At 34.0% G+C, this 11,027-nt stretch overlaps 1 long non-coding RNA gene across 3 annotated transcripts in view; it reads left to right on the top strand.

Annotated features, from left to right (window-relative positions):
* The window catches only part of LOC108295034, a 36,178-nt gene extending 27,051 nt beyond the window's left edge, over nt 1-9,127 (top strand). For 2 of the 3 annotated variants that reach the window (XR_001821245.1, XR_001821244.1), the window contains one exon: nt 7,417-9,127. This is a non-coding gene — a long non-coding RNA (uncharacterized LOC108295034). The remainder of the gene's footprint in view (nt 1-7,416) is intronic. The other variant, XR_005198081.1, reaches the window with a different exon arrangement.
* The last annotated feature ends 1,900 nt before the right edge of the window (nt 9,128-11,027 follow it).

The following is an 11,027-nucleotide window of genomic DNA, read 5'->3' on the forward strand; positions in this document are numbered from 1 at the left end:
ATATATATATATATATATATACATATATATATATATATATGGAAAAAAAAAGAAAGGAAAAGGCAGCATCTTCAGAGAATTGGGAAGAGTATGGAGAAAAGACAAACAAGTGCCAGTCTGAGGAATTCATGAGGTCAACAGAGACTGCAGAATATTCATTCAGGAAGACAGGTTACAATCTGAAAACCAACTCCTCCTTTTCCAATGAGCCTATCAATATCTTTTACTGAGGTGCTGAATTGGCTGTTTTTAGCAAAAGCTGCCTGGTCATCTTGTTTTGGTTGTCTAACTTACGGGTGTACATTTGTGCACTGAGATTTTAATTAATCCCTTCTAACTGTCCTGAATTTCCACCTTCCTACTTTCATACACTATGAGCTAGGACTCAAAAGTTCCCAGAAAAACAGAGTGGAGTCTTTGAGTCATTGAGAAGGGTTAATACAGAAGAAAACACCCAGTTATTGCACTTAGGAATGACCTGGACATCAAAAAACTCATTTCCTTTCTGTACAAAGTTTAACCTTTTCAGTGTATTTTCTCATTTGCAAAACTGAGATAATAATGGCAGCCTGGAATATAATTGTGAGGGGTTCAGTTATGTAAATCACATTACACTATGCCTGGAACATGATAAACACTCAATTAATTATAGCTAATAATTATTTTTGCTTAATAGAATTTTTTATACAGCTTTACCATTTCCTTTTGGCATAATAATTATATTTTTCTTTTTAAAATTATTCACTATTTAAAAATGGTAATCTGAACTATTCTATATTTGTATGTTTTATGTCTGTGTCTTCAAATATTAGCTATTATTTTTCATTTGTGTATTCAATCACTCAATTATGTATTGAGCATCTACTATGCAATTGAAACTGAGTTAACAGGAAATAAAACAGGCAGAAATCTCTGCTCACTGGAGCTTGGACCCATAATAATATTACAATCATTAAGGGCCAGCTATGTATTAGCTACCACATGAAACACCTTGCACATAGATTCTTATCAAATCAATAACAATGTTTGGGATAAAATAGAATATATCAACGGAAAGAAATCATTTATTAACATAACTACATGATAATAAGAAGCCAAGTAACCAATGTAATTTTTAGTTCTGGTATAAACCACCACTCAACTACTTTTGATACCTAATAATTGATGGTGAAAAAATAGTGCAGATTCTGAAGTTGAGTATGCTAGCACTGTATCTCCTTTGTGTGGCTGCAACGTTACTGAGTCAAAATGAGAATGGCTGACAATATGAATTGCATCTTTCAGTGGTGGCAGTAGTATTTGCACTAGTAGTATTGTTGCAAACCAACACTCTTAGTGACTTCTTGTTATCATCATTAGGGCATATCATAAGGACAATGTCAACAGTGCAGAGGGCGACCAGAAAATGATCATGGTTTCATAAAAAATCCAAACCTGAAACTTCTCATATTTAAGCATCATGTTCTAACCAATTTAACTGTTAACCATAAATAAGAGATTTTAATTCCTAGATATGTTTAGCATGCAATGAACATTCATTTTTTGTTCAAAAATGATTTGATATTTATATCCACTAGATAAATGTAGTGCTTGATGAAAAGCCAGAAGTAAATTTAAAGACAGTTGGGAACACAAAGGATCCTTTTATCTTAGTGCTATTGCCCTTGCAATCCTTCTCCCTAGAATGACAGAAACCCACATAATTTATTCCTCCAATTATTTCTGGTCATTGTTGGAAAAGGGCACTCTTTTTGCAGTTAATAATGTAAAAAGCCTACATTGACATGGTTAAATTCCCAGGACCTTCAGTTCTTTAGGCATAAACTAAATGGCTGTTGGTATCATCACTTACAAAACTGTCTTGATCTAAGGTGAGAGATAACAGAACTCTGCCCAATAAGACTGCCTACTGAACTTACTTTAAGGCAAATCATTGGTCAGTTCAAAGTTCACCAACCTAATGGGAATATATAGCATGTTTTTTCATCTCTCTGGTGTTTGAAGCAGCATTTTTTTTTTTGAGAAGCCTGTTATTTTTTATTTCCCCATCTTGTTCTTTCTTGATATTCCTTCTACTGTCTTCCTTTGGCAATGCATATTTAGGTGCAGTATCCTGGACTCCATCTTTGACCAAACTCCCTCAATAAGCATACTGTCTGTGATTTTCTTCACTGTCATAGCATTATCTATTATTTTCTCTGACTATCACATTGCCTATGTCAGGGTTTTCCTCTTATTGGGCAGAGCTCTGTTATCTCTGTCCATCCTCAGTTGCCAAGGCCATAGCGGGGAAGGATTTCTGATTGCATCCTGAGTGAGGTCTAGAAATGCATTTCTCACATTTGAAAAGCCTCTAGGAGAATATTGAGAGAGAACACTTTGTGGATATTTGTCTACATTGAAAACCAGTCCAGAAGTTTATAGTGAACATAAAAGCTGATTTTTCCAGTACTGCTTCCCAACAACTCCAAACAGAGATTACAAAACAAAGAAAAGAAATGAGTTTTTAGTCTACCAGTCTTTTAGTCCTATTGGACCAAAATCAGGAAGGTTATCTGAAGAAATGCTTGTAAAGAAATGTCCCAGTAGGGACCACTCTTCTACATACTGCTCTCCAAAACTTAGTTGTTGAGAGTGATTGGAAACCTGGCATATATACAGAACAAAAAACAGATGGTGCTTTTCTAAAAAAGCATGATGATCTGCCTGGGAATAGCTGAGGTTTTTAGTGTTGATGTTGGCATGCAAGAATATCATTCTCTACAGACTGGCATTTAGTGGGAGAGGTCCTAGCCTACTTTCTACACACATACTAAAGACAAGTGTATGGCTTCCCAGAGCGTTATCCTTTTATGGAAGAAGATAATTAGGATATGAAGTGAAATTACAACAGGATATTCATATCAGTTACTTATGTTAATTGACTTAGTTCTTTATTTTAAAATATAAATGGCTAAATAAGGATCACCAGACATTTTAGGAGCATTAAGAATAAAAAAGAAATGGTCTAACATGAATAAACAGAAAAATTCAAAAAGAAAAATGTAATAATTTGTGGAGCAACCAAAACGTGAAAATACTGAGCATCACCTGAAAGAAATTAAAGATGATAAGATAAACAAAAACAAGCAAATAGTAATTAAAAAAAAAAAAACAAAAACAAAACTAGAGGCTGTCAGTGAATACAAACAATCAGAAAACAAGGAAAAATTATGTGATTGGATGGGAATCAAATATTCTGAGGGGGTCCTAGAATATTTGATTCCCAGCAGTCAATTTAAAGGTTAAACTGAAGAAAACCCAGAATATGTACCCTGTCAAGAAGAAACAGAGGCCCAGTCCAGCAGTGGTTCACGCCTGTCATTCTAACACTTTGGGAAGCTGAGATAGAGCTATGACTTGAGGCCAGGATCTTGAGATCAGCCTGAGCAGCACAGTAGACCCCTCTCTTTAAAAAATTAGCCAGGCATGGGGGCGTGCACTGGTAGCCCTAGCTGTTTGAGAGGCTGAGATGGGAGGATTACTAGTCCTAGGAGTTCAAGGCTACAGTGAGCTCTAGTTGTGCCCTTGCACTGCAGCCTGGGCAATAGAATAAGACCTTGTCTCTTAAATACACAGACAAGTGCACGTGCGTGCACGCACACACACACACACACACACACATACACACACACCCAGAGAGAGAGAGAGAGAGAGACAGAGAGAGAGAGAGAAACAGAAAATATGACAGCAAAATAAACAAAACACATCAATCCAGGAAGGATGATATTTAGCTAATAGAAATGAGAGAAAAGGGAACAGAGAAAAGAAAAATGGAAAAAATAAATTATCCATAAATTCTAAAAACTTTCAATTTCAAAATAACATGAGAATTGTTCCACATTTTATTATAAATTTTAGAATACTTAGGAAAAGAAAAAAATAATTCCAGATAGGGAAAATGAGATTTCACTGGCATTATTTCTTACCATGAGCAATTGTAATAGCCCTTTAAAATTCTGAGGAAACCTACAGTTTCTTGTTTCAAAAGCTATTATTCTATGCTGTGCTTTATGATGTTGGGACAAGGACTTGCAAATCACATTCCTCCCTTGCCACCTGGCTTCTTTGTTAATCTCTCACAATACAGGATGCTAGAGGGAGACTCACCTGCCAAAAGCAAACACACAAAGAAACACACAAATATATAACAAAGGGTACTGCTTTTTCCTGTTTGATTAATGTTCCTAGCTACATATCCCTAACGGTGCTTTTTCTCCCCATAGCATAGCTTTTTGTTTGCATTTCTCCACCACTTCCAGAACCAGTTTTACTCCTCTCATCCACATCCTTACTCACAGGCTGGACCTCTCCGAGGTTCCTGAGGTCTGGCACTAGCTCTATGAGGCTCCTTCTCAGAATTCCTGAGCTGCCCGTTGAGCATCCTTTGCTACCTCAGAGCCCTAGAGATGATATCTCCTTACTGACATTACTACTTCCATCACCTCTCTCTCTCTCTCCCTTTTTTTTTTGCCTTTTCAGTAATGCACCATCAATTTTTGACATTATTTTATTTTTTTGAATAGCTGGTGTGATTTTTCTCTCCTTTTTGGACCCTCCCTGACACAGCCCCCACCCCAATTTTAAAGTATGAAGGCAAAATATTAAAATTTTAAATGAGCAAAACTCTGAAAATTGTTACAGTAAACAGAAGGAATAATAGCTAGAGTTAAGCAGGAAGTTGGGAGATTCTTGAAAGCAGCTCTTCAAGAAAAAAAGTGGATTCAATGTGACAAATATGATTAAGAGGTTAATAATCATAGTGTAATAGTGAAAGCATAAGCTAAAATAGTGGCAATAAAATTCTTTAGGAAATAAACAAACTGAATAAGATCTATACAAATAAACCATCGTTCAAAATGGGTAGCAAATAAATAGCATAATTTTGAAAGACATTTATGAATATATAAAAACAAAAAATGTAATTGATTTGGATTGTCATCTGAAACTTATTTGGCAGAATAGTTAATTAGGTTTGATTATATATCCCTTTCTTTAGGAGTGTTATCACTACCTTGTTCTGAGATGAACATTATTCACACACTTTTAATAAGTTGTATTTTTTACCAATTTTTGAGATTAATCTAGAGTGGAAGACTTTATAAGAAAGTATTTGATTGAACCCCAAGGAAGTTAAAATACTAAAACATTATTATACATAGTTTCAGTTTATATACCTTTTGCTTATTTCAGAGGAAGAAAATATCTGGACTTGTTAGTAAATGTGTACTGTTCCACATTGACAAATTGTTTTACAAAAAGCCTAAAAATTAAAATTATTTACTTCCAAGGTTTTCACCAGAAATTAAGGCTACTTTGAATGAAAATTTTTACTAATCTATATTAGCAGTCTCCAGCCTTTTTGGCACCAGGTACCAGTTTTGTGAAAGACAATTTTTCCACAGACCGGGGCAGTGGGGGATGATCTTCTGATGATTCAAGTACATTATATTTATTGTGTACTTTATTTCTATTATTATTACATTGTAATATATAACGAAATAATTATAAAACTCATCATAATGCAGAATCAGGGAGAGCCCTGAGCTTGTTTTCCTGCAACTAGGCAGACTCATCTGAAGATAATGGGATAATATTTATGTATAAGATAATATTTATGTATAAGCCCAGATCATACCCCCAAACCAAAAGGCCATTGCTAATTCCCTGAAATCCTGCAATGAGATCCTCACCTCCAGGTTGGCTGCTTTACCTGAGAATCCACCATCTATTGACTGGGCTTAATACAAGGCCAACGTGGCCAAGGCAGGCTTGGTGGATGACTTTGAGAAGTTTAATGCCCTGAAGGTTCCTATGCCAGAGGATCCATATACTGCCCTGGTGGATGCTGATAGATGAGGAGGCATGATCTTCTCACAAGGAGCGTGCAACCTAGATTCTTCGCCTGCGCAATTCACAATAGTTATCACTGCTCCTGTGAGAACCTAATGCTGATGCTGACCTGACAGGAGGCGGAGCTGAGGCAGAGTTCAGTTGGTAACACCAGTGATGGGAGTGGCTGTAAGTACAGACGAAACTTTGCTCCCTTGCACGAAACTCACCTCCTGCTCCACAGCCGGGATCCTGACTATTCAGGGTCCCAGTCTGTGGCCCAGGGTTTGAAGACCTCTGATCTATATAATTAAAACTATATATAAGAAACAGTTCTGTATACATTGTGTATGAGAAAAGTAAAATGTTACAAGGTATGAGGATGTATTTTTGTTAAATAACAGTAATTTTGTCTAGGTTAAAGGGTATCTAAAATTTATTCCAAAATAAAAAAAAAAATTACAAAATTGTATAGATAAAATTAGATGATTATAAACAGTTGAGGAAAAGGAGAATTAAAAAATTTAAGATGCTACAAAGGTTTTTGAAAATCCTACTGTGTGTAGTCAAACCTGATATAAAACTAAAATTTGATTTTCTCTTTTAGACAAAATTTTAATTTTATAAAAGACAGTAAAAAGTTTCGTAAACTTCAAAAAAAGGTGGGGGAGAAAAAGATTCTGTGTGTTTCATGCTGTTTTTATTAGGTCTTTTGATTATTTTAAAAACTGAGTCTACTCTATTAAAGAGTAAACGTTTTTGCTTTTTGTCTAAATGAATGACTATTATTTTATAGTGACCTGTGATTCTATTTTAATCAAATGCTCTGAACCTTTGAGAGTTTTGAAAGTCTTCCCAAAATCAAATTTCAAAATCAAAATTAAATCTCTTTGACATCACCTAGTTTTAGAATGACCCAGAGGCCACGGAAGCATGTGAAACAGAGATAAGAAACATACTTATTTTATGTATAAAATTATATAGGAAGTGTCAAATAAGAAATGGTGTTTACTCTTCTTTGAGTTATGTTTATATGCATGTTTATTAATATGTGTTCCAAATTTGTTAGATTCTTAAAATTGTGATATGTCTTGGTATATGTCATTAGTCATAATTGTTATATAAATTTGTGGTAAGACACCTAAAATAACAAATTTTTCTTCTTAATTGTGTGTATAACCATGGCCATGTTGGGCCTTGTCCATAATTAATTGCTTTATTGTGTTGCTTTCTTTTTTTCTGAATGTTTTTTGCAAATATTAAAGTATTTTGTCTTCAAGGGGATTCACAGTAAGGATAGAAAAAAATGTAACAAATACAGAAACACAGGTTTCTGACAATTATGAAGTTATGTCTTTAGACTGGGTCAAAATTTCCAGAACTCTAATTTTAAGAACCTAGACTCATAAAATCACTAACCCAATATCAAACAAAACAATAATTGATGAAATAGAACTAAACTGATAAAGGACTGAAATGATATTTATGACTTTTTTGTTTAAAACATTGCCATTTCTTTTTTTCTCTCTCTCTCTCTCTCTTCAGCTATCTATAGCTTTACAGCAAGTTGGTAAAGTATGCTTTTGTGAGCAAAGTTAAAACACTGACCTTTCACTCAACCTGATCCCTCCAGAGGCAGAAACTGTGAGTATTCTTAGTTCATGGAAATATGCTATTTGCACAAGTTTAACGAGAATCTGTTTTATTTTATAACAGGACATAATTGAAAACACTGGTTATTTTACCAAGGCTTTGACTGGAATGTCATATTATCACAGATGACCAGACTGTCAGAAATTGAAGTTAAATTTATGGAGCCACTAAAAATCTCCTGGGAAAAAACTGGACTGATGCCTTAAATGTATGATTCACATGGTTGTCTTAGAGTTGGATAAAGAATGTCACTTCCTGGCAGGCCCAGGAATCTGAGGACATTTTGGGGATTCTCAAGAAGAGAGATTTTCACCCAATTCATAAAGGTATTACAAAGTCTGAGAGCAAGTCAAATTCTTGGCTTGGCTTTCCAGCTTTGAGAGACTTTCAGAAGTCTAATCTGAAATTCCTGATAAGTTACAGCAAAGCAAGCTTAAAAAGACTCTATACAAACAATCATCATTCTTGCAAGATGGAGGAAAATAATTAGGCCAAAGATGAGACATTTTGCAAATAAATTTGTCTTACAAATAATTTATCTATGGTAAAAATGGGGAAATCAGAGAAAGAAAAATTGTTTCAGGAAAAAAAAAGAAACCATAAGGCATTTGTTACTAAATTCCAGCCTGGTTCATTTGCTTTTGCTTTTGAGGGTTTTTTTTTTTTTCCTTTTAAATTATCTGGACTTAATCCTGAATATTCAGTTTCCTCCAATATTAGGCTATGACTCTCCAAACAAACATTTTCAATTTTTCTCCCACTCTCTGACTTGGGAATCACTAAAATTAAAATGGTCTTTTTCCTAAAGCCTTGCAAACTGAAACTAGTCACCTAGTTAATAAATAGGTTCCATAGAAATCATCATGATCCCTTGTGTATGGACAAACTTTGTGCTAAGAAAATCTATCAGATTGCTGCTGTCTGCCCCTCTTCAATTGAAGATGCTTCAGCTCAGATAAAAAAATCTTTGCATCTGACTGCCCTCCAGACTCTTGAAAAACTAGTTTATAGACGACTCCAGACATTAGCCTTTTTTTTCTGTTTCCATAGAAATGCCTCTTATTAAAGATTTGTTTTCCTGAATCCTATATAGAGACCTAGCTTTGAGAACCCATCTGCACCACTATCTCCTAAGATGAGACTCAACTGTTTAATTGGACTAGTCTATTCTCAGAAATAAAACTGACTTAATTGAGTGTGGAGAAAAGTGCTTAGATGACTTCTTTTCTATGTACTCATTCTAATCTATGTTCTTTCTTTGCAGGTCTCTCACCACTTGATTACTACCCTGACTTCTCTATCCATCACTACAAACCCTACTTTAATATGTGGAACTTTCTGAAAATAAGTTTTTAAACGGGTGACTGAAGGAAACCAGGCTATTTCACTCAGAAATATGGCTAAACTAAAGAAACAGTCACCAAGTCTCTCTGGCCTCTCTGCTACCCTGCTGTTGTCTTTCAATCCCCTGTCTCTCTCGAGCACAGGATTAATCTGTTCTGTGAAGTTCTCTTACTTTCCTAGAAACCAGATATGCTAAAGAGAAACAGAGTTGCCTTCTCTGAAATTTCATTAACCAGAAAAGATGAAAACTCATACTACAGGGGAGGTGAGTGAAAATTCAACACCACATTTAAAGCCCAAATTTTGTCCCAAACCAGACCCTCTGTTCCATTTAATTTCCAAAAAAAATTTATTAACCATTTTCTGAGGATTAGATCCATTCATTTCCCCAGTGAAAAGCATTTACTCTCCCTCAAGCTGCCACATCTCCCCTAACTCTTCTTCCCTCTGTAAAGAAGTCTATATACACATCTGTACCTCATTGAGTTATTGGATAATCATTTTTCTGTGATTTCCCCAAGGTATGCACATGAAAATAAATTTGTGTGCCTTTTCCTGTTAATTTGCTTTTTGTCTATTCAGTTTCAGTGACCCTTCACCCCTACACATGTAATAAATATGATAAATACAGTTAATAATCTTAGAGTAATTGTGAAAGCATAAAGCTAAAATAATGGCAATAATATTCTTTAGGAAAAAGTAAAGTTCTGCAAAAGAAAACTGTTGTTCAAAATAAATAGCAAATTATCATGGAGTTGATTTTGAAAAATTCATGAAAATAAAAACATAATTTATTTTATTTGTAATCATATACTTTGGGAAGAATGATGGGATATTAGGATTTAATATCTCTTTCTGAACAACCAGTAACTACTTTGTTCTGCAGTAAATATTATCCATATAATTTGGCAAGGCAACTTTTATTTCTTCCCAACTTTTGGGATCAGCCTACAGTTGGACCCTTACAGAAAGTATTTGATTGATTGTTAAATTATTTAACGATGTTTTAACTATGGCTAATTAGGTAATTACTGACTTATACTAATTTTCAGATGTCAATATATTTGTATGGTTTGGAATATATACATAAAGATTTACAACAACAAAAAAATCTCACTGGCAACTTTGTTTCCACTGCTTTTTTTTTTTTTTTTTTTTTTTTTTTTTTTTTCTTCTATTATTTGTAGGTAATCACTTGTTCTGTTTTGAGGGTGATCTTCACAGGAAATGGATTTTTTTTTTGGTAAAAAAATCAAATATATATTATTGCCATTTTCCATGAGATAATAAAATGTATTTGCTCTTTAAAAAAACACAATAATATAGATTTGATTATTTTAAAAGGCAATAATATATATTTGCTTACTTTCCTCATAATGATGACATATGGCACACAATTTACTGCACCTTGCTTTCTTTCACTTAGCAATGTATCGTGAAGCATGGGACATTATTACCATATACATTTGTATCTTTTTTTAAAAATAAGCTTAGTGTTCTATTTTGTATAAGTATCACAGTTTATTTCACATTTGAGAGAGCCATCTCGGTTGTTTCTAGGGTTTTATCATTACAGCTGATAACTTCAATGAATAACCTTGAATACTCTTGTCATTTCCCACCAATACATGGTGGAACTGCAGGGTAGCAGGAGACAGAAAAGGGACTTTCATGTGCACACCTTACATTACGGACAGGATGTCAAACAATACTGGTATATTCCATATGAAGAATGTTCATTATATCAATATTTAAGAAGTACAATTTCTGCATATTATTTTAAGTTAAATAAATATCCATAACATGTCTGTCAAAATTTTGTTAAGTAAATAGGAAAATGAAATAGGTATACTATACACGGTGCTAGAATGGTATTAGGAATAAAATTTATAACAATAAAATAATTAAAGCTGCTTTAAAACCAAGTTTAAAGTCTACATGTGTATATATATATATATATATATATACATATATATATGTAGACTTTAATATATAATATAGACACACACACACACAACACAATGGCTTGCACAGAGATAATTGACACTGTAAGTGATACTTCATTCTTAAAAGTAGTTATTTTTGATCACAGAGGAAGTTAGTCTTAGTGAAATAACTAGAAAACGAATGTTTCAGACAGGATATTTCCCTTAACATGT

This window comes from Cebus imitator, unplaced genomic scaffold, assembly GCF_001604975.1.
Source record: "Cebus imitator isolate Cc_AM_T3 unplaced genomic scaffold, Cebus_imitator-1.0 Scaffold615, whole genome shotgun sequence".
Lineage (NCBI taxonomy): Eukaryota > Metazoa > Chordata > Mammalia > Primates > Cebidae > Cebus > Cebus imitator.